At 54.0% G+C, this 23,967-nt stretch overlaps 1 protein-coding gene and 1 pseudogene across 2 annotated transcripts in view; both read left to right on the top strand.

Moving 5' to 3' along the window:
• Window positions 1-23,967, top strand: part of PEBP4 (phosphatidylethanolamine binding protein 4) — a 257,125-nt gene that overhangs the window by 209,781 nt on the left and 23,377 nt on the right. The window lies entirely within an intron of this gene.
• On the top strand, window positions 2,392-3,177 carry LOC132426777 (small ribosomal subunit protein eS4, X isoform-like; annotated as a pseudogene).

Below are 23,967 nucleotides of genomic sequence, written 5' to 3'. Positions count from 1 at the left end.
CAATTTAAATTGCAATTATTCTTTTTTGAGACAATAAGCGAACTAACAGTAAGGGTTAAATAATTTTGTGAAGGGTCGCGGGGTAGAGAGGCGTTGGGGTTTGAAAAGGGGGTTGGGGGAACTGGAATCTGCCAGTAGCAGCAATAAGTGCAGAGTTGTGCCTCAGGCATAATATATCAAAGAAAATATAATGCATCCAGCTTAAAACTAATGATTGCCGTATAATTAGATGAGAAGCATTGTGCTATAAACGTGTATTCTTTAGCGTGCTGTGATTTTACTGTAAAAAAAAGAGAGAGAGCGAGAGAGAAGGAGACAGAAAAACACAGAGCCCAGCAACATACTATAAAAAGAACCTTCTGTTGACTTCTCTACTGTTTAGTATTCCTTGGCTGTTCTCCCTTGGGAGTGTGTAATTAGTACTTTATGAAGAGTACATTTAAAGCAGTTTAATATTCACCTCATTCAATCTGAAACAATGTGATCCATGCTTAGACAAATCAGTGCTCCTTGCTGACATAACCTGTCAGAACATTACCTCTGAAAAGACCTTTCAGGAGGTTTGGATGTTAATTAGTTGTCTATCATGTATAAACAGAGCAGTGAGCAGAAGGGGCTCCGACAGGCCAGAGGGATACGTTGGGAAATGCATTTTGTATGAACGCGGCTTGCAGGGGGGTCTTCTCGCTCTCCCCCCATCCCCCCATCCCCCCTCCCCCGTGTCAGCAGCCACGCATGCTTTGGACCTCTTCCGGGCAAGAAAAGAGGTTTCCAGTGGCTTCAAGGGGCACCTCCAGCCCCCAGAGGGGACTGGGGACGCTAAAGGGGTCCCCCGTACACCACCCCTGCCCCTGACACCTGCTGGCGCCCCAGGAAAGGGCCACCTGCAAGTGTGGCAGGAAGCATGGCCTCACAGGCCCACCTGGCTTGCTGGGAGGCTCCAGGCTTTGGGCCCCGGCTGGGTCCCACCTCCTGTGGGTGGAGAGAGCCGGGAAGAGATGAAAGTGTCCTGATGCCCATCTCCTTGCTCCCTCGAAAACTCTGCTCCTCCGGGCAGCCAGTCCGCTGTAAACAGAGCTGCATGGTACAAAAGAGGACTCCCCAACACGGGAATTCATGCAACTTCCCTCCACAGCCTGGCTTCTCAGAGTGCCGGCAAGGTTCAGAGCGTACAGGGCACGGGGTCCAGACCCAGCCTCGGGATGATCCTTTGCAAAGTGCAGCCTGCAAAGGCACTGCCTTCGTGAGCCGTCTAGGGATTTGAACTAGCTGTCCTTTATCCTGGACTTAGAATGCCCTTGTGTGAAGCGCTTCCTAGCATGTTGAAGGTGCTTACTAAGCAGTGTCAGCACATCATTCTGTTGTTCTTGCCAGGCTCGTGATTCCAAGATGGCATGGCAGCTGGCAGCAGGAACCTCCTCCCCCCCAGGGTCAAGCAAGCCCCACCCACTCAGCTGTGTCCCCCACTCGTCTTCCTTTCCCGGCTCCCAGCACCCCACCTTCCTTTAGTGGGCCCAACCCCCACAGGCTCTGTATTCAACATTCTTTCCATGAGCAACCACTAAGTGCCTACTGTGTGCACTGCACTGTGCTACGTTCTGCGGCAGCAAAGATACGTAAGTCGTGGCCTCAGCTCACGGGCCATTTACAGACCCATAAACTTATTATCACAGTTTGGGGTAATTATAACTAGTGTCAGAGAGGCAATATCATTTATTGGTTAGGAGGGAGGGCACTGAGGTCATACTGCCTGGATTCAGATCCCAGCCTCACCTCGGGCAGGTTATTTAGCTGCTCTGAGCTTCGGCTTCCTTACCTGTAAAATGGGGATAAGACCCTTTCATGGGTTTTTGAATGTTAAATGGCATAATTCAGTAAAGTGCCTAGCGTAAGGCGTAGGATGTACTAAGTGCTCGATTAATGTTTGTCCCCCACCCCCAAATAGTATAACAATCAAAGTGCCTGAAGGCAGAACAGGGAGATACTAACTGTGCCTGGGTAGTCTTGGAAGGCTTCCTGGAGGAGGTGACATTTGAGCTATGTTTTAAAGGATTGAGTAGAAGTTTACCAGGTAAAGAAGTAACAGGATGGCTTTCTAGATACAGGAACAGTGAATTATACGTGGAAAGGGGCACAGAAATAAGCAGGGTGTTGGCGATAGGAAGACATGGCCCGCTGTGCACCGAGTCACACTGCTGAGTTCCAGCCCGGGAGGCTGGTCTCAGGTGACCCTCCAGAACCAGCCACAGGATGGCACAAGTACACAGAAGAGAGTGCTCCAGGTTCCACGGCTGGGTGATGATGGGGTTTTTCCAGCAGCCGAGGAACTAGTCCTTTTCACTGTATTTCTCAAAAAGAAGAATCGCCTCTCTTTTCGTGCCTAGCGCAGCCATGGCTCGCGGTCCCAAGAAACACCTGAAGCACATAGCAGCTCCAAAGCATTGGATGCTGGATAAACTGACTGGTGTGTTTTCTCCTCATCCATCTACCGGTCCCCACAAGCTGAGGGAATGTCTCAAGGAACAGACTTAAGTATGCCCTAACAGGAGATGAAGTAAAGAAGATATGCATGCAGCGTTCCATTAAGATTGATGGCAAGGTCCTCACTGATATAACCTACCCTGCTGGTTTTATGGATGTCATCAGCATTGACAAGACTGGAGAGAATTTTCTTCTGATCTATGACACCAAGGTCCGCTTTGCTGTTCATCGTATTACACCTGAGGAGGCCAAGTATAAGTTGTGCAAAGTGAGAAAGATCTTTGCGGAGACAAAAGGAATCCCTCATCTGGTGACCCATGATGCTCGCACCATCTGCTACCATGATCCCCTCATCAAGGTGAATGACACCATTCAAACTGATTTGGGGACTGGCAAGATTACTGATTTCATCAAATTTGACACTGGTAACCTGTGCACGGTGACTGGAGGTGCTAACCTGGGAAGAATTGGTGTGATCACTAACCGGGAGAGACATCCTGGTTCTTTTGATGTAGTTCATGTGAAAGATGCCAACGGCAATAGCTTTGCCACCCGGCTCTCCAACATTTTCGTTATTGGCAAAGGCAACAAACCATGGATCTCTCTTCCTCGTGGAAAGGGTATCCACCTTACCATTGCTGAGGAGAGAGACAAGAGACTGACGGCAAACAGAGCAGTGGATAAAATGATCTCTAAGTGACATGATTGGAAAAGTCTTTGTACTTAAAGATAACTACCACATAATTGAAAAAAAAGAAAGAAAGAAAAACAATCAAGATCTCACACTCCCCTGACCTGAGTATCCACCCAAACCTGAACCCACGGGCAGAGCTAGGCTCCCAGGAGGCAGTGGAACATCAAAGAAAGCAGGACCATCCTCGCCCGGCTCCAGCCTCTGCAGCTGTGAGCCTTCCCCCGCCCTTCCCGCCCCAGCATTGCCCGGGCTCGCTGGGGGGATGGGGGGATGGGCATACAGCCCCCAGCACCCGGGACACAAAAGTGCTCAGTACATGGTGGCTCTTATTATTAATGAAATGCTCTGACCCACACTTTTTTCACAACTGCTTCCTTCTCTAGTTTTTCACTTGACAGCAAGCCAGGACTCAAGGGGACCAGGGAGTCGCCGGCGTCCTCTCGGCAAAGCCCTGGGTCCCCCTGGGCCTCAGGTCTGTGTGGAGCCTCTCGTAGCCCCACAGACTCCCAGACGCCACTTCCTGCCCAAGACAAAGCTGGTTGGTGGGACAAAGGTCCCAACCCTACAACCAGCCCCTCGACATAACCCCAGGTCTTCCTCTCCTCATGAAACCTGGCCCTCTGCCTTCCAAGCAGGGCCTTGGTTGGTCACCTTGTAGAATATCCCAGACTCTGGGAGGGTGCTGTCCTCCCCACCACACAAAGGACAGAGTGGGCCGTCCCTCACCCACTGAGCCGTAATGATACCACCCCGCATCTCTCAGGCACCTGCTGCGGTGTAGACGCAGCCCTCTGAAGTAAGCAGGGACTATTACAGCCACGAGGCAGACAATTCACTAAGTCCCGGGGAGGTTGAAGAGTGATCCGAAGGCCCTCAGGCAGGCAGGCAGCAAAACTGGGGGTCTAGGCCTTTTCTACTTCCAAACTCCCCCCCACCCCCAACTTTACACTAGGCCAGGCATAGCAAACTACAGCCCGCGGGCCACACCGGCCTGTTCTTGTAAGACCTGTGAACTAAGAATGTTTCTTACGTTTTTAAAGAGTTGTAAGGAAAGAAAGAAAGATAGAAACAAAGAACATGTGACCAAAATCGCCTGTGGCCCACGAAACCTCAAATATATACCAGGTGGGCCTTTGCAAGAAGTTTGCCAGCCCTGTCCTGGAGCCCATGGGGCCACCCAGGGAACATTTGATTCGGGACCAGACATTGGGTACCAGAGATCCAAGTGGAAAAGCCACAGTAGGGAAGACAGACGTTTGACCAGGACAATTGCTGTGTGACCCGCCGCTTCAAAGCCATTTTTAAAAAGGTCTTTAGTAGAGATGAGATCGGGCTGAAGGGAACACCAGTAATTTCTCTCTCTCTGCAGGCTTTATAGTTGATGAAATTTTTCACACACAATGTCTATTTCATGTAGTTAGTATCCTCACTTTTTGAGTGAAAAGTGGAAAAGCTGAGAGGGGAAATGACTGATTTATGGGTCCCTAGGGAATATCCTCTCCAGGTTCCATGACCTCAAAGCCACTGTTCTTTCCATCACACCAGGGCTGCATCTGAGCCCCAGGGCATCCGAGGAAGGGAAGCAGAGAGACGGTGCCGGGACTGGCCAGGAGGGGAGCTAGTGTGGTGACCACTAGTCCCAGCGCCTCTTTCTTGGCATACAGATTGCCTTTATATGCATCTCAGATTTCCTTTTTTTAACACAAGCCCAGCTATCTTGGAGCTGTTTCAGCCACTGAGTCAGCCCTTAAGAAAAGCACCCCAATTTGCTGTATCTCGGGGGTGATTCTAGCCCATACTCGTCAAGCTAAATAACCACCTTCAAGGTCAGGGATGCCTGATTTCCAGTCCCAGCTCTGCCGCCAGCCAGCTTTGTGACCTAGAACAGGCCAGCGTCCCTCTCTGTGCCTCCCTTTCCTCCCTGGGAAACGGAGTCCCCACCCCCTCCTTAGCCCACATGGGACTGTGGGAAAGTGAATGAGATCATGTCTGTGTGGGGCTTGGCGGAAGGAAGCAGCAGTACAAGGTAGTATTATTTTCTGGGTCTAGCTGGGCCGTTGCCATGAGGCTGCTGAGATGTACAAGTCTTTCAAAGGCCTCGGGAACCCATCCCAGGAATGCCATGGGAAGGCAGTGTATCAGAGCCAGCTTAGGCTCCCGAGCCACTGGGGAGTGAGTTCAAAGCCCAGCTCAGCCACTTACCGGCTTTGGCAAACCACCCAATTGCTTTCAGCCTCAGTTTCCGCACCTGTAAAATGGGAATAATCCCCAGCACAGAGGGCTGCGTGGTTAAGGATTAAATAAGCTAATCCTCAGCGCTCATGTCTATGAATACCGTGGGCCTCGTCAGGACACCTCTTTGTGTTTTTCCCTGAACTGTATCCAAATAAGCACAAATGTCCTCCCTCCACGTTCCCCCTCAGGATGGCCTTCTGCAGGAGGGACGGGCTGGGCTTACCAAGCACCCCCCCTTAAAAAAGAAAAGTGAGAACCGAAGCAGTGAGCCCAGGCCCCTCCCGGCATCACCCAGGCAGCCTGTGACCTGCAGGGCCCGGGGTCCAAGGCCAGGGGACTGGGTGAGGGCAGATGTTCCCTGGAGCCCTTTCCCCTTGAGCAGTGGTGGAGAAGGGCCCCGAGTTCTGGACCCAACAGTGAGAACTTTAGCAGCCAAAACCCTCCGGCCGGCCAGCCAGCCAAGGGCAGCAGGCCACAGCGCCCTTCACCCTCACCAGGTGCAAAATGAAGGGCCTCAGTGAGCCCCAGGCATAAATGAACTGTCTTCCTGGCCTCTTTTTGGAGGGCAGGAAGGGACGCAAAGTTGGGGGATTGGACGCCTACGGAGAAGGTCTCCGGGAGGCAGGAGTGCTGATGGAGCCGTGGTTGAGGTTGGTGGTGGCCCAGGCCAGCAAGGGAGCTGAGACATCCTTCCAGCAGAGGGTGTGAGAACCAGCCACGAACCAGCCGGGCCTCCTGCAGCTGACACCAAAGCTGCCGAGCCAATCTGGCCGAGACGGTCTGAATTAGTCACCAGTTTGGCAAGGAGTTAAATCAGTTACATAACAGCCTCCCTTGCTCTCCACTGGCTCTCCTGAGCTGGGCTCTCTCGGGACGAAGGGGCTGGGGTGGTGGTAGGGAGGTGACATTCTGGGAGCCGAGGGGCTGAGGTTCCCGCACCAGCCCTCCCCAGGCCCGCTCCAGCCCGGCAGGGCCAGAAGGAGGCGCCAGCTCTTCGCCTCCTATCTGAGTCCTGGCCACCCTGCCTCCCAATCTCTTGCTAGCCAATCCCTTGCTAGCCTTGCAACCCGAGGGCTCCAGGCTCTAAGCGTTAGCAGGGAAGATGCCCCAGACGAGGAGTTAAACTGTTTCTCAGCTCATGGCAGCTCAGAAGCACTTCAGAGCACTCCCAGGCCCACTTCTGCTTAATCTGTTATAAGACATCATTATAATTCACTATTTTCAATAAGCATTTAGCAAGCACCTTTGGTCGTGCCCTGTTCAAGGCATTGTAGCAGCTACCAATGTGAATAAGAAACAGATACACAGCGGCAAAAGTAGCTTGGAATTATAACACCTTTCCTCTGGAAAGGAGAGCACTTTCATGTAAAGGAACTCGAAGCCACGGGCCCCATTTCCTGCTGCGGGTCAGATTTAATCCCTGCATAAGGGCTGGAGAAACCAGCCTTGACCAGAGAAATGCCCAAAACGGTGCAGGCTTCCTGTGGCCGGAGTTTCTTGCTGATTTACAGAGTACACGTGTCCCATTTGGGGCCCAAGCCCTTGGGACTTTAATCCTTCCTTTGTCCCTATTGGCACTTCTGTTACACCCACAAGGTAATAGAAAACAGGAGTAGAAGCTTGGGAAACATTTAAGAGTCATTCACGCAGACTTTCTGGCTTCAAGCAGGACTTGACTAACTCATCCAGGAAGAGTCACCTTTGCAGCAAGTGGGTGAACACAGGCGTCCACGAGTGGAGCAGTAGCTTTGTGGGCCCTTCCTTCCCCCCACCCCAACCCCGCAAGCCTAAGTTAAGGGAAAGTCCCCAGCCCAGGCTCTGGGGGACAGTGATAATATCAAGGGCCACATTCCCTGCTCATCATTCTACCAGATATGTGACATTAGGAACTGATAGAGAACTCAGAGATTCCCTAGTCCAGCCTTCATTGTTCAGATGAGAACACAGAGGCCCAGAGAGGAGAAATGACTCACCTGGGGCCACACAGTAGAGCTGGAACTCCAACTCCCATCTCCTTTTTTTTTCCCAAAGCTCGTTTATTTATTTTTTGAATATTAATTAATCAATTAATTGATGAATTAATTAATTATTGGCTGTGCCGGATCTTAGTTGTGGCACACGGGATCTTTTAGTTGCGGCGTGCAGACTTCGTACTTGCGGCACGCGAACTCTTAGTTGCAGCATGCGTGCGGTATCGAGTTCCCCGACCAGGGATCAAACCCGGGCCCCCTGCATTGGGAGCGTGGAGTCTTACCCACTGGACCACCGGGGAAGTCCCTCGCATCTCCTTTTATTACGCCGTGAGAACCGGGCAGAGAGAGGTGATGGAGGACAGATGCAGGGAAGCTATAAACCTCCCCTACTCGTGGAGGTCCACGCGATTCATAATTCCTGCCTCTCTGGCTCTGTAGCAGGCAGGTAATAGCTTTGCACAGAGGGGGAAGCAGCTGCCCCAAGGACGACATGCAAGTGGCCGTGATGCCAAGTCAGTGTGTTTCTAGAACAATGAGCCTTTCCCCTGTGCTCAGCTCCCTAGAAAAGAGCTTAAAGAGGTAAACTACCCTTAGGCCCGCAGGCAAATTCCTGATGAGAATCTGAAAGTTTCTATCTCCCAAAGATCTCTGAGTGTCTACTTGGGAAAAGCTTCCCCAGCAATATTTACAGCCAATTAGAGAAAATTAAAGCATTAAATGGGAAACCTTGTGTCAATTTAGGCCATGCAATCGCTCACTCATTTAGCAAACTTCTACAGTGTCTACTCTGTGAGGATTCAGTGATGAAGACGATAGGGTCTCTGATCTTGGTACACCCGCGGGCTAGTAGGTGAGACAGAAGAAGGAGCAGTTACCTCGGGGACTTTAATTGCTGCAGTGTAAGACATTTGGGGAGCACAGGAGAGGCGAGGAGTTGGGCAGCTTCTCAGAGGAGACGCCGGACCCTGGGCTCTCAGGAGCCACCTGGAAGCCACAAGCCCACCCTGGGCAGATGCACTCTGATCCATTTGCTTTTAAGTTTCTCTTTGCTCTTCATCCCTTCCTCTCCCCCAGAGTTCAGACATTCTTTTTCTCATGGGAACATACCCCCTCAGCAACCCCTAGCTCCTGCCTCTGCCTTCAAACTTTCCTTTCCCACCATTTTCCCCATTTGGGATCCAAACTGAGCCCACACCCTATTGATGAATGGGTAGACTTGGCATGGAGGTTGTGGGGAGGGGCCCCACTAGACTCACCCGGACAGATGTGCTCTGTCCCCCACACAGCTGTCTGGGCAGCCCATCTGCGCTCACTTCCTGCCTCCCAGCTCTAGCCCCTCACGCCTCCTACACAGGGGTGGGGAAGTCTGGTCCAAAAGCCAGTATTCAGCCCTCCTACCCACGCACCCACCAGCACACCAAAGCCAGTAGCCCAGGGCCCTGGCTTCCACCTTCCACCCTCCTCCACAAGGAATGGTGGCCTGGGAAGGACTTCAGCAAGGTGGCCACTCTGGAGGGCTCTGCCTCGGGGTTCAACCTCAGGCTCTGGGCAGCTACAGGAGCTGCCCAGCTCTCTAGTTCTCCCAGCGACGTCTGTCCTTATGAAACACACTGCAATATCACTGATCTGATTTCAGTATTTGGTCACAACTAAGGAGTCTGCTTCGCTCTGGCCAGATGTCTCCCAAGGAAGGAAAAACTATTTTCAAAAAAAGGTTTTATGTGAAAAGGTGTCCCAGCTAAAAGTGTGCCCTTGCCGCATTGACTCATTGTCAAGGTCCACGTGGTGTCCCCAGTTTCAATGCTGGGAGGCGGGAGGAAATGGGGAATCCCGCGAGGAAGTGACTTCTCTGGAAACCTGTCTGCTTCTGGGACGCTCTCAGTTCCCTCCTGGCCCCTGAGCAGGGCATGTGCATTCTCTGGGACTGTAAGGATAATTCAGGCAGCTCTGCGCCTCCCGTGAGCTGAAAATTTTTTAAGGGCAGGAACTACAGTCCCATAGCCCCCAGCCCTGGCTCTGTACATGGTAGGCACTCAATAAGAGTGTGCTGAACTGGGCTACTCCCTGGCCACCTGCCTGCATCAAACAAGAAAGTGGGGAATCTGATTAACCCTCTCAGTTTGCTCTTAGGAAACTCAAATTGGGCAATCAGTTAAAGGAGAGACATCGCCGTGATATGTCTCCATGATGGAGAATGGGGACAGGAGAGTATTGGAGGAATGGGAAATTTGACTGTAAAATTAACAGGTATCTCCTACTCAACCCAGAGCCTTTTCTTTAATACTGTGTCCTAATGCATTAGGAGTTAGGGAGAAAGGTGATAAATTGTCCCCTTTTTCTAGAAACGGAAATGTCTTAGGAGTGTGTGCAAACCCCAGAATCCTACATCTCCTGAACAGTGGGATTGCCTGGATGGAAACCGGCTTCTCTAAGCAGAAATGAGCCCCCAGAACAAGGGCTGGTGCCAAGAACAAGAGCAAAGTGCTAACCCAGGCTTTCTTGTTGCAAGAAGGGATTGCCTTCCTGACCGCCATTTTTAAATGAGGGGAAATTCCAATTCGCCCCACTCTTCCCACCACATCCACAGACACACACAGCCTTTGTATATGACCTTAGGTGAGGGGCAGTGCTAGCCTTTCTGCCAGGCTGGAAACCCATTAACCACGGATGTTGATTCGGCTTTTTCACATTGTTCATTTACGCGTCCTCAAGGTGACCAGACAACTGTGGAGTTAGGTTACTTTATTTTCAAAGTGTTTTGCTCAGTACCTAAGAAAGAAAATTTCTTTCACAAAGACATTCATGTCACCATTTTTCCACTTTACAAATCTGGCCACCGTAACAATGGCGGAGACCCTGAAATTCAGGTCCCAGCCTGAAAACTCTGATCACCCGATAAGTCTGAGCTTAATGTAACAGAAAGAGAAGGTGGATGAGAGATGGCTGATGACAAGAGGGTTGGATGACAGCTGGGCAGAAAGGCAGGCTGATAAGACCGCAGCAGGCAAGGAACCCCATCCTTGTCCGGGGCCTTTGAGGCAGGCTGCTTGGCAAAAGGAGAAGCTCCTTTGTTTTAGGAACGGTAATTTATGCCCCTGTGCTTTCAAACGAGAGTAACCCAAAGTTTTCTTTAAGTACACACACGCACGCGCACGCGCGCGCGCGCGCGCACACACACACACACACACACACACACACCTTCCCCCTCCTCCTCCTCCAAGGCAAGGCTTCTTTCCACTAGCCCGGTGATTTGGGGCCTCTCTCCCTACTACAGGTTTAAGAGAAAGGGAAAATCCATATTCACCAATTCACCCAGATTATCCCACTAGTTCATCGTGCCAGGGAAGCCCCAGGACCGCACAGATGTTCCTGGGTATCAGACCCAAGGTCCACAAGGCAACTGCATCTTGGAGGGAAGGGACAGAGTTTCATTCCAACCACCTGCAAGAGTCAAAAATAGTCTTGTGGGTCCTCCGGGACCCCCAGAATAACAGCTTCCGTGGGCTTCTGAGTTGAGGACCCCAGCCTTTGCTCTCCTAATCTAGGGACTTAGGTTTAGGGTAGCAACCCTCACCCACCCCAACTCTGTCCAGAAGCAGGAGGCTTGACCTTGGACCCCCTGCAACACGGATTCCCTGGGACAGATTTCACAACCCAGCACTGAGTTTTACTACAAGTTTCAGACAAAGAAGGTGTGTCGGAGCCGAGAGCATGCTTCTGCCCGCTGCGTGGGTGTCAAGTTAAATACCTTCTTGTCAACACTTGAATGTGTCGAACATCACTCACATGGGCATTCTTTAAGAAACCTATTAACTTAATTACCCAGGCTTTTTTTTTTTCTCCCTCTCCCCCCATCCATGCACCTCATATAAAAATTTGGCTTTCTTCTTTTCTGAGATACTTTTCCTCTCCCCTCGGTACAATACCTATACTTTGTTTATTTCTCTAACAGTCAGGGTGGCTGCCCTAGTTAGACTGACTCCTTGCCTCGGGTCCTGGCGCTGCAGGAAGCTAAGAGACAGCAAAGCGCGCCCCTAGCGATGGGGCAGTGTGGGTCCTCTGGCATCCTCTTTTCTAACTGCCGGACAGGAGTGGAAATCTAGAGGAGAGCGAGGAAGGGACAAACCAAGCTCCTACAGGGTCTGCCCCCTCCTTCCTCTAGAAAAGGAGAGACGATTCACCCAGAGACACGGGTCAATCAACAGGCATTTATTAAACACCAGCCAGGTCCCCAGAATGATCCACTTAGATCTTGGAAGAAGAGAAAATTCTGCCCGGGGTCAGTTTTTCCAAATCCCAGCTGCATGCACATCCAAGCCCCTGGGAAAATGAAGGACTTCATTTGGTATAAGGTATCTCACACCGGGAATCAGGAGAACCGGGTTCCAGAGCCATGCTGCCTATAAGTGGTCCTGTGGATGCCGGGGCCCTGAATTGGTTCCTCAGTAAAAGGTAGAGGGTCGACCTCGCTAAGGGGTCTCTGAACTCCCTTCAGATCTCATCATCCACAGCTCATCTGTGCTTCCACGGCTGTCGGCAGCTACCCACCTACACGGGGAATCTGCTCAAAGAGAGCGAGGGAAAGGCAATGTCCAGACAGGCAAATGGCGACCATCTCAGAGAGTTGATCCATGTGCTGTGTCTGGGGGCCAGGCCCTGGATGGTGACTCCCCTGTCTGGGGAGGGAGGAGGTAGGGAGAGGCAGGGGCTGGGGCAGGCGCGGCTTTCAGTTCAAGCAGGGTCAGTGGAGGTCATGAGCCTGGGAAGGCAGCTGTGCTCCTAGGGCTGACATGACAGAGAGGGGACCTCTTGCCCACAGATCTAAAGCAAGAAGAGCTACACAGAGGCCCAAGAGACGTGTGAGGGAGGTACCCGCCAGCCAGACCTCAGGTTCCCCTTCACTGCATTGTGGGAAGTCCGGGCTGCCAGCTATGATAAAGGAAGAACACAGCCCTCAGCTTTCCTGCCAAAACCATGCATAACCGAGAAGCAATTTTCAGACCTTTTCAACTCTCCCCCTTCTCCTTCCAGGGAAGTGAAAGCCCTGGAGCAAATTCAGAAACTCCAGCAGAGCTCTGTGGGACACCCCTTTCTGTACCCACACCTCAGACTGTCCTTTCCCTAGTTCCAACAGCGGCTCCCCCCACCCCAGACTCTCTGTGGACCAGTGTGGGTCCACACAGCCAAGAGGCATGGGTGTGGTGAGTCCCCTCTGTGGAATTCCAGAGTTCGAAGGGACCCAACTGGTCATCTGGTCCAGCTCCCTGCCTCCAGGCAGGTCTGCTGCTAAGTCGCTCACTTTCTGTGATGCTCCTGCCTGTACAGTGACGGCAGAGAGAGAGGCCTGGTCTGCAGGCAGAGCCTCGCGGCTTCCCAGTCAGGAAGGGCTCTTTTCCCAGGAAGCCCTTGCGGGGAGCAGGGCTTGTGGGGAACTCCAGGACTACCTGATGCTGTTCCCACCCACCTCCCTGACTCGGGGCTGATAAAAGCCCGGTTACCTCTGATCCACACACACACACCCTTTCTTCGCTCACCCCCCAGCCACCCCCTCCATCTGTGTGCAGTTGGAGAGGGGGTGGGGCACTGGTGGAGGCTGAGGGTTTGACCCTAAGCACCCGAAGGCTGGAAAATTAGGATCTCAAGCCCTCAGTGCCCTCTCCCCCAAGGCATCTAGCATGCAGCTGCACCCTGATGCAACCCTCCGCCAGGGGGGTTCTGTGACCCAGGATCCCTGAGGCCTGGGCACACCTTCTGGGGCAGAAGAGAAGGCATCCCATTCTGTCCACACTCTGACCATGTCCCATCACTTACTGGCTGGTGGGCTTCTCTCCCTGCCCCCAGAGGGCTCCTCTCAGTGGTCCCTCCCATCTCATAGTCTTAGAGCCCCCATCTCAACCAAGAAGCCTAAGAATACCCTCTCTCAGGGCATCCCCCCTTACCTCCAAATGTGGGGGGATCTGCAGTGGCAGAGGCTTGGAGGGAGGGCAAAGCAGCAAAGGCTAATTTATTTCCCTTCCACACCTCCCTACGCAGTGTGTGCACGTGTGTGTGTGCGTGTGCGTGTGTGTCCGTCCAAGTTGTTGGAATTGACTAAGAGTCTAAGCATTGCATAAGCCAGGCCCTGGGTCCAGGTGAAACCCCTCCCCGCTCCCCAGGCTGGGACACACATCCCTCCAAGGCCAGGCTCTGTGGGAGACCGCACGCAGCCTGGGTCTCCTGCTCTCAAACTCACACATTCCCCGAAAAAACCCCTGGGGCCTCTGTGGAAAGGCTTGCTGGGATACTTTTATGGCAAAAGAGGAAGTCTGGGGCATCATTGGAGCACTCCGAGCTGAGGATTGGGCAGACGCCCAGCAGAAGTAGAGTCAGACCACAACCTTCCCCATCTAAGCAGCCTTCAGCCCCTTTCCTAGTCTCAGGCTGTTCAGTTAGGTAGGATCCCCAGGGTCTCACTGCTGTGCCTCAACCCTCCACCACATACACACACCCTTGTGCATGCGTGCACACATACATGCATGGGTGACTCACACACATGCATACACACACACACACACACACACACAGCGCCTGTCCTGCTGTTCACACGGACTCGCCCAGATCTGATCATAGCAGGCTCCGGCCCAGAGAAGCACTGAACTCAGAGTTGGAAGGAAACCTTGAGGCTAGAGCAACTTCCTCAAGAAATTATTTTCATTATTTGACAGAAGAGTCTACTGAGGCTCCCAGCTCCAATGCCCAGAACTCCGTGGCCTCTCACAGTTCGCAGATCAGGAAGCTGAGCACAGGAGGGAAGCTGGGTCCCACAGAGGCTTGGGGGAGAGGCAGGGCCTGGACAAGAAGGGGCACCTCTGGGCGGGTCCAGCACTACGTATCATTTAGAGCTCTGATGTCCAGCTCAGTAGCTACCAGCCACATGTGCCAATTAAAATTAAACTTAATCAAAATTTTTTTTAATGTTTAAAAATTCAGTTCCTCAGCAGCACGAGCCACATTTGAACTGTTCAATAGCCACATGTGGCTACCAGCTACTATATAAGACAGCACAGATCTAGAACATTTCCATCATCACAGAATGTTGTATTGGATGGATAGGGAGGAGGTAGACTAGGGGAGCCAATATGAAGAAATTGGTTTCCTGATAGAAGCTTGGGGTCCACGTAGGAAGGAGAGGAGGAGAAAGAGGAGAAGAGAGGGGTGAAGAGGAAGAGACTGGAGAGAACAGAGGAGTAAGAGGCTGCAATAAGAGAGAAGGAGAGGAAAGCAAGGGAAATCCTGTGGTCGAGAGCTGACCAGCTACTCCTAATCTGGGAGACCAACACTCTCCCCCACTCTGCTCCATAAAGGCCAGAGAACAGAATCACAGACCCTACGGTCAGGGGCCACAGATACGGCATCTGGTGGTTTTCCAGACCTGAAGAGCCCAACCTGTCCCCAAATGGATCAGCCCTTGTGACCAGGCCTCTCTCCATCCCCCATGGTGGCTTTCACACCTGGGCTCCTGGATTCACAGAGATATGGCGCAGCTCCTTCCATTGGCAGGGGGTGAGGGGCACATCTAACAGGGATGGCCCTGAGGCCCTTTCACAAATCACTGCAGCAAAAATGTTTCCTGGGAAAAAAGAAGGAAGCAAACAAGCAAACTGAATCTAATGAAATATAAATGCTTCTTCTGCCACAGGTTGGGTTCATTTTCCAAGCCAGGGGACAGCACCTTGACTCAGTCCCATAGACACATAATCCATTTTGTCACTTTCTCCCACATTCTTCTAAGCAAGCATTTGAGAGGCAGCATTGAACTGGGTGAAAAGAATCACATCTGAAATCAGCAATATCTGGGTTTAATCCCACTTCTGCCACCTAATGACCTGAACAAATGGCTGCTGTCCCCCAGCCTCCATTTCCTTCCTTGAAGGGTCATTGGGATGATCAAGTGCACTGATGAATGTCGAATGCCTGGACCAGGCCTGCGCTGGGTGTGTGTCAGTCCCTCCCCTCCAGGCCCGGGTATGTACCTCTGCCACAGGAGCAGGAGACAGAGCAGCGGGAGGGCCAAAACAAGATGCTCTGGAAGAACTCAGGGCCAGAGGAGATGCAGAAGAGCAAACAGCTGTGGGTCTAGCCTGGGGTGGGGGTGGGGGATGGTTCTGTACTACAGAGGGGAAACACTAGGAGAGAGCACTCGAGGAAGGCTTCATAGTGGAAAACCAGTGGAAACTAGACTGGAAAGATAAGGAGAAGCAGAGGAGGGCATTGAGACAGAAACTACAGAGCCAAGCTCACAGGGAACCTCAACTCTTATTAGTCAAGCCAAGGGCCTGAGGAGAGCTCTCAGCATCGCACTGGTAAATCCTCCAGCCACAGGGCTCCAGGCCCTCCCCAGTTCACCTGGCCACCCCTCATTCCTCCAGATCCCACTTCCACATCAGGTTGCCGATGCCTCTGCAGAACCTAAAGCTAGTGAACTGTTGACTCATCACAGCCCACGCCCCTCCCGGTGGCCTAACAGTGGCGCTCAGGGTCCCCTAAGTCAGGAGGACACCGGCAAAAGTGACCCGCTCCTGTCCAAAAAGTTTCCTGCCCCCAGGCCTGGGCGTGACCCGGGAGAGATTTAGGAAGATCTAGACTGGCCCTTCAGCCCAATCTGAGCGTATTCATGGTCACCCAAGAAATTCCGGCAAGAGGGAAAGAAATCATCTCTTCGCTCTAGAACTGATTTCCTGAACACAGCCCCCTTTGTTATGAGGTACAGGCAAAGTAACCTTGGACTATGAGTCAGGAGGCTTAGATCATGGACCAGGACACCTGGATTCCATTCCCAGATCTGCAGCCAATCGGGACTATAACCTCGGGCAAGTCACTTAACCTCTTGGGAGCTTGTGTTCACCAACTGCAAATTGGGGATGATAAGCCTTGTCCTTTCTGCCTCCTTGGGGAGGAGGGTTAAATGATACCATAGCATGAAAGTACCTGATAGACCTCAAGAGAGGAGAGCGGCCGACACACGTATTGGACGGTGGTTGTTACTGCCTAATAACCACGACACCACCTCCGAGTGACTCACCTCACTTGTTTGCTCTCTGAGCCTTTCTAAAGGTGCCTTTCCTACCACGGTGCCTCCTGCTGAGAGGCCAGGTATGGGGTGGGGGATGCTTTTTCTGCCCTGCATTGTCAGGGGGCGACTGCCTCCAAGGGGAGGGCACCGAAAATGGGAGGTTGGTCAGGGGCCCAGGAACCTACATTCCTGGGATCCTCTGCCCTCCTCTGACCCCAATTATCTGCAGATGGCCTGGAGGCAGGGCTGGGCCAGCGCCCAGATGGGAACACTGAGGCTGCAGGCTGACTCAGAGTTTCTTGCCACTGGCAGACCTTGTCATGATGGCCTGTGGCTCCTCTCTAGTCTCTGACCGAAAGACCACAGTTAGGCAGTTCCGGAACTCTAGGGAAAGAACATTGGCCTGTCCCTCCATCCTCCAGGGTGTGGGGACTCTGATTCTGCCCATCCCACCTGCCTCAGATGCTACCAGCCACCCAAGGTCCCCTGGCCACCACCAGGGTCTTCTCCATGACAAGCGTATTGGATTATTTACTTCCACGACCCATTTTATCCCAAGTGAACTCATGTTCCCCTGACAGCTTTCTACAATCAAATGGGGTCGGGGCGGGACTCAAAGAACAACGTGAGTCTCTCAGTGAGCTAATCCTGGGAACACAGGGGCAAGTATCTCTTTAAAAATATTCCCTGCATGGCAGGTCCCACTAGCCTGCAGCCACAACACCCAGGGTTGTGATCTCACCAAGCTCCAGGAAGCCAAACAGGGTCAGGCTTGGCTAGTCCCAAGCAGGGAGAGCTCCCAAGCAAAACACAGGTGTTGCTGGTGAATCATCAGGCAAGCCCCTCCCTCCTGGGGTCTAGCTCTTCTCAAGGGAAGGAGTTGACACTGGGATGATTTGTGAGCTCCTATTGGTATAGGTGTGGGGCAGAGGAAGGGGGTACAGTCAGCCGCTGCTAGGTGCCCTTTCTCTGCAGCCACGTGGTACAAGTGTCGACACTGTCCATAAGAATCAGGGTGTATATGCTTCCTCCCTCCCCATCGCCTGCCCACTTCCTAAGGCTGGTCACTGTCAGGCATCTCCCTAGACTCCTCGGGGCGGTTTCAACCTGATAAGGGATGGAGGAGGAAAGGCAGCCTCCGAGGGGCCTCAGTAACCAGTGGGCCCCCAACCCAAACAGCTGGACCTCAGCCCCCAGGACGGTCCCTTCTGGTTTGGGAACCAGTAAGGATAAAAGGGGTCCATTAAATGAAGGCAGTCATTAGTCTGTTTTATGAGCACACAGATATTCATTATACCCCAACCCCATCATTAGAGGCTGCAGCGAAAGAGAGCTCGGGGGCCCCTTTTTTATGGCTGTAGATCCTGAGGGGGTTTCTCCCGCAAAGGGAGCTCTGCTTCTGCTTCCCAGCAGGGGGGTCCCGCCCAGGACAAGGTCGGTTGCCTCCACACCCTGCCTGACTCTCACTCCCTTTCCTTCATCCTCAATCCTCCCTCCCCCCAGCCGCCAAGCAGCCCAAGGGGAGGGTCAAGCATCTCAAGGAGTAGGTGATAAGGGCCTGGGGCTTCTTGGGGACGAGGACGCCCTGGAAGGGCTCTGGCCTGGCAGCTGGGGTCCAGAAATATGGGCCTCCCCTTCCCCGCCAAGCACCACTGACAGGTGGAGAGCTGATTCGCGCTTCTTCCAGGAAGCCCTCTCCACCCCAGACTAGGCCCTCTGTAAATCCTCTGCTTAGCACTCATCTCACCTGTAATTTCCCTCTTTACTCTCGTGTCCCCGCCAGCCTGTAAGCCACCCTCTCACGGGCACAGCACTTGGCACCTAGCAGGAACTCAGTCAGTGTGGGCTACGTTGGCATTAGCCAGGAGCCAGGGCGGGTGAATTGGGGTAGAAAGAGGGACTTTCCCCTAGCCCCGATTCTTCTCTGCCTTCTCCCACAGCCTGAATGATCTAATGGCCTGACCGCTTTCTCAAAGCCACAATCTGCAAGTAACTGAAAAACCATCCCCGTTGTCTAGACCGCACTCCCACTTACCTCCTAATTATCATCCCTTCACACAAATCCCACTGAGCAGCTGTCTGCCCCCTTCCTGAGGGGGGTCACCCAGGGACGGCACCCAGCCAAGCCTGCTCCTCCAGGGCCAGCCCCTCACGCAGGACAGGACGGCTGGTTCAGTAGGGCAGCGGGGCCGCGGGGGCTCACCCTCTCCCCCATTAGGGCCGGAAGCGCCAGTGGTAATAGGTTGCAGGCCATCGAGGCTGAATGGAGCGTGGCCAGACCCCACAGAGAGGAGCGGGGCTGGAGCTGTCAGATTAATCAGCGGCCGTTTGCTTTCACTGAAGGCCCCTTGCTCACGCACTGCAGCCTCGGATGCCAGGGCGATTAACCGCTCGCAGCGAAAAGCTCCAGGGAGAAGTTTGTCTCGGCTCCTTGTGGTATAGCCTAGGGATTGGCCTGGCATCCCAGAACCCCAGACTCCCAGGGTGGAAGGCCTCTGAGGTCCAGCCCCATGGGTTAGGGCTGGAAGGAGGCAGGCTGAGCCCCAGCCCCAGAAGGCTCCGGAGTCAGCAGCTGTGAAAACCCCTTAACCCCTCTTTGGGTTTTTTCTCTGCTGTCACCTCGTCCCCTTTCCTCCCATCTCCTCATAGCCCTGGGCACTGTCACCTGGAATTGCCGGGCCCTCCTCAAGGTTGTGCAAAGACCCATTTCAACACACTTCGAGACCGATGATGATTCCAATCGGGCCGGTGGCCAAGCACCACAACTGCCCCAAGCCCAGCTCTCCACCTGCCGGGGAGGAGGGCGGGTGCCGCTTCCAGAGGCAGCCAGGGTCCTCTGCACAAACCTCCCCATTGGCCTCTGGGGCTCAGCTGAGTGGCCCTAAACAGGTGACACCCACTGAGGGCTCAGCGTAGTGACCCAATTCTTGACCTTGCCAGAGAGGGCCATAGATCCCCCTTCCTCTCCCTGGGATTATGTCAGTTTCCAAGCATTCCAGAGACGGATGGGACCAGATGTGAGGTCAGGGTGGAGTGGAGTTTACTGACCTCACTCTCTGTTGTTTTCTCACTGTGATTGCCAAGCTCCCCAGACTGGCATCTGCCTGCCGGGCACTGTAGAAGGTGACACAACAGAATGAGAGCAAGCCCTGGTCCCGGCTGACAACTGCTCGGCCCCAGTGGGCCACGTTCACTGCTCCCTTGGCCTTGACACAGGCAGGCAGGCCCACCGCACCACCCATGGCGTGACCAAGGAAGACGAGGGCAGCCTGGCAGCTGGTCGGGGATGGCAAGTTTGCATGGGCACCTGTGAAGAAAGAAAGCTGAGGGAGGCACGTGACTGCAGCCCTCCTGCTGGGACCAGACACCCCCACCCCCACCCCAGAGCAGACCCCGACCTGCCACCTGCGCCTCTCACACCCCCTCCTCTGGTCCTCAGACTGCAAGGAAGAGCAAGGCTCTCTTACCTCCTCCTTCCCCAGAGATTTCTAAATGCCTGGGGGGGGACTACCCTGGTGCTCCTGTGCTTAGGACTCCGTGCCCTCCCTCCATGCACTGCCAAGGGTCTAGGGGGGTTCAAGCCCTGGTTGGGGAACTAAGATCCCACAAGCCGTACGGAGCGGCCCAAAAATAATAATAATAAATAAATAAACACCTGGGGAATAAACATTCCCCCTCCTCAAATAGAGTCGGGAGTGGGGAGCATGATGGGGGGAAGGAAGCACCAGTGGGTGTGTATCCAACACCCCGTGAGGCACCCAGCAAACAGTTCACCCAGACGTGGCTGCACAGGTCCCCCTCCAGCAGGAGAGGCTGCCTTGCCTAAGGCCAGAGACTCAAAGGCTCAGAAAAGTGAGCGACACCACCAAGACTCACGGACTGGGCCTGCTTTTCGTGGCCCCAAGCAGGGGTGCAGGGAAGAAGGGTGCACACCAGGCCTCACGTCTCCCGGTCCCGGCCGGGGCCCCAACCCCTCCCCACCTCCTGCAATCGCCCAGGAGCCCAACCAGTCTGAACAATCTGACTTGAGAGCTGGGGCCATCTCAGCACCTAAAGGTCAGCCAGGTGCTGCCCAGGGAAGGGTGATCCCACGGGGGCTCCTGAGCCTGGGAGAGACCTGAAATGGGATAGTTTCAGGGACAAGAGCTCAGGTGGCTCCCACCAGTGCTGCCACCGCAGTTCTGATGAGGAGTCTCCCGCCCGGTCCAGAGACCCAGGGCGCTGAGAGCAGGACGCTGCCGCAGTGCTTCTCAGACTTTATGGCGCATGCGAGTCACCGCAAGTTCTTGTTAAAAGAAAGATTCTGATTCACATTATGTCTGAGGTGGAACCCAAGATTTGCATTTCTAACAAGTTCTCATGTGATGCTGCTGCGGCTTTGAGTAGCAAGGGGCTAGAGGACTGAGGCCAAGTTCACTGTCAGTCCCTCCGTAAAGAGCAAGATGGGATTTGAATGAGACTTAAGACTGTTTCTGCTTATTAGCACCCTTTCTAAGGAGCACGGGGTTTCACGGAGCCTCCAAATCTTCCCAGCATCTTCTCTTGCTCAGAAGTCCTGATCCCCAAGCTTCCTTCCAGAAAGTCCCTCGCTCCTTCCTTCATTCCATTTCACAAGGCAGCCCCAGGCCTGGGCCCTTTTGGTGGGGAAGCAGGGAGAGGCCCCAAAGTACAGATTATGCCTTGGAGCCAAGTATGGAACAAAAAATAGGGCAAAGGAGAGAGACAAAGCAGAGAACAGAGCCCAGGAGCCTGACTGAGGACCCGCCGGCCTCTGGGGCCTGGATTCTCTACGACAGCCAGCATCCCATAGATGGTACACGGGGAGGACAGAGTAGCCCAGAGACAGTTGGCCATTTCCTGGTGGGCGGTAGAGGGCAGGATGGTACGGGAGGGGTGGGGGGAGTCTTAGGCAAAAAGAGAGGAGATGGAAGGACCAGGCGGGCCAGGATCCAGAGGAGACTGCTGAGCCAGGCACCCCGAGAAGGCTCCTTGGCTGTCGGTGAAGGTGGTCCCTACCCTGTGAACCTGGGGGAGCCCCCATGTAGCTCTCACAAGCACCCTGGGATCGTTCCAGATGCCAGCACTCCCTGACCACTCACAAACCCTGGGGTACTACTCCCCAGGCCAGGGAGGGGCTAGGGGCTGCTGGACCCCCTCTGTCCAGCTGGAGTTGGGGAGCAAAGATCTCGGCAGATCACCTCCTCCCAGTTTATTGGTCCTCCCCAGTTCCTCCTGGCCTTTTCTGGGGTTGCAGCCACCCAGCCAGAAAGACTAGATGCTGGAGATGAGAGATGCAAGGTGATAAGAGTGGGCCTGAGGAGGTAGCCCTGCAGCTCCCTCCCCTCTGGCTGGGCTGCAGTCTCTCAAGCCCTGTTTGTTTTGGGGATTCGTGGGCAGTGTTTCCTAATTGTTTTGCTGCTCTAGGGAGAGAGGGCAGGTCAGCCTGCAGCGTCCTACCACAGCAGAGGCAGGAGGGCAGGAGGGCAGGGACAGGGACGCCTCCACTCCTAGCCGACCTCCTCTCCTGCCAGGGCTCCCCTTCCTTCCTGCATCCCCAGCCCTTTGGCGCTCACACTTCGGAGGGTGGACAGAGAACAGCTCAATTCGTACTCGCAGCCCTCAGTCCTACTCGGCCATCTCTTTGTCCTGGTCTTCTGCCTGGAGATTCCCACACCCACCTCTCCTAATCCCACTGTCCACGCTTTAGCCTTGCCCTGGCCCCCTTCCCCAGTGCCCTGCAGCCGGCAGCTCCCTTCATGCTCCGCCCCGACATACCCACCAATGAAAGCTGCCTGCGAGAGGGAGTGTGTGTGAGCACGTGTGTGTATGAGTGCCTGTGCAAGCGTGCATACATGAGTGTATGTGGATGCATGTTAAGCGTATATGCGTGAGAGTGTGAGCATGTGTATGTATGTGTATGTGAGTGCATGTTGTATGAGCATGTGTGTGTACATGTGAGCACGTGTGTGAGCGTGCCTGTGTGTTGTGTGTATATGTGCGTTGCATAAGTGTGCGAGGTGGAGGGCCCTGTGTGTGTGACCGTGTATATGTGAACATGTGTGAGTGTGTATGTGTGAAAGCATGTGAGTGTGTGTGGGCATGTGTGCATACGTGTGTAGGTGGGGAGGTGTATGTGAGTGTGCATTGACTAAGTGTGTTGTGTGTGTAGTGAGCGTGTGTGTGTGACTGTGCGGACGTGTGAGCGTGTCTGAGCGTGTGGAGGCTGTGCGTGAACGTGTGTGTGACTGTGGACATGTATCTATGTGAGCATGTGAGGGCATGTGTGAGTTGAGGGGTGTGCGATCATGTATCTGTAAGTGTGCACGTGAGTGCACGTGTGTGTATGAGCGTGTGTGCATACATGGGGGGTGCTGGGAGTGTGTGGATGTATGTGGCTGTGAGCACGTGTGAGCCTGAGTGAGCGTGACTCGCTGTTTCCCCTCCCCTGGCTCTCACCCCTCCCCCCCCGCCCCCCTTCTCAGCCCCGCCCTGCCCTAGAGGGACCAGAAGACCTCTAGTCTCTCTCCCTCCTGCTCCCACCAGGGCTCAGCCCCGCCCCAGCTCCAGCTTCTCCTGTCTCACCCCACCCCACGCTGCTCCGCTCCTTCCCGTTTTGGTAAAGTCTTGCCACTGCTTTGCTTCCCTTGCTCCCATCAGCGAGCACTTTCTGGCCAGCTTCCCACCTGACAGCCGAGCCAGCAGCATCCTACTTCCTCCCTCATCCTGGATCCTCTGTCGGACCCCTGTGGCTCAACCCCCATCCCAGCCCCTGCCTCCTGGGACAGCTCTGCCTCCTGTCCCTCCTCCGGGGGCCCTCGTCTCTGTCTGTGAGTGGGTGTGTGTCTCCACGGGATGGGGGAGAGAAAGGAGCAGGAGAAGGAAGGAGACCAGGCTCAGATGGTGTCATTAGGAGATACTAATGCCCCTCATCAAGGCGTATTAATAAACATTATGTGCCACGCGCTCTGCGCACCCTGGCTGATGCAGGCCCAGCAGGACGGGCCCCACGTTTACAGCTGAGTAACTGCCGAGCCCACGGCACAGCCATTAGCCTCATGAGGTTGACCCTGCCAGGAGGCTTCCTGGGCCCGTCACAGCTCGCGGGACGGGTTCTGAGGGCGGACTGACGGAGGCTGGGGGCAGTGTCCCCCCCGCTAGCCTGGGCAGCAGTGGCCTCACGCCTCTCCTTCCTCGCTGAGCCCGGGGAAGGGAGCCGTCATGACCCTTACCCTCAGATGGCACTGTGGGACTTCAGCCTATCCCATTTCCTAATTTCATCTTCACGAGTCTGTGAGGAAACCAGGGCAGGTATCATTATCACAGCCACTTTACAGGTACGGAAACTGACACGCTGGGAAATAGTGTCTTTCTCAAAGTCATGCAGCTAATTGGTAATGACATTGGACTGAAGCCCAGGTTGCCCTTTGGAACGGCTGTGTTAACAGCTCAGTCACGGATCCAGTGGGGCTGCTTTTAACCAGATGGCAACATTTCCCTGGTTCTTGCAGCGCCAGAAGCCAGACCACGAAGCT

This window comes from Delphinus delphis, chromosome 6 (assembly GCF_949987515.2).
Source record: "Delphinus delphis chromosome 6, mDelDel1.2, whole genome shotgun sequence".
Classification (NCBI taxonomy): domain Eukaryota; kingdom Metazoa; phylum Chordata; class Mammalia; order Artiodactyla; family Delphinidae; genus Delphinus; species Delphinus delphis.
This window is presented reverse-complemented; position numbering and strand designations above follow the sequence as displayed.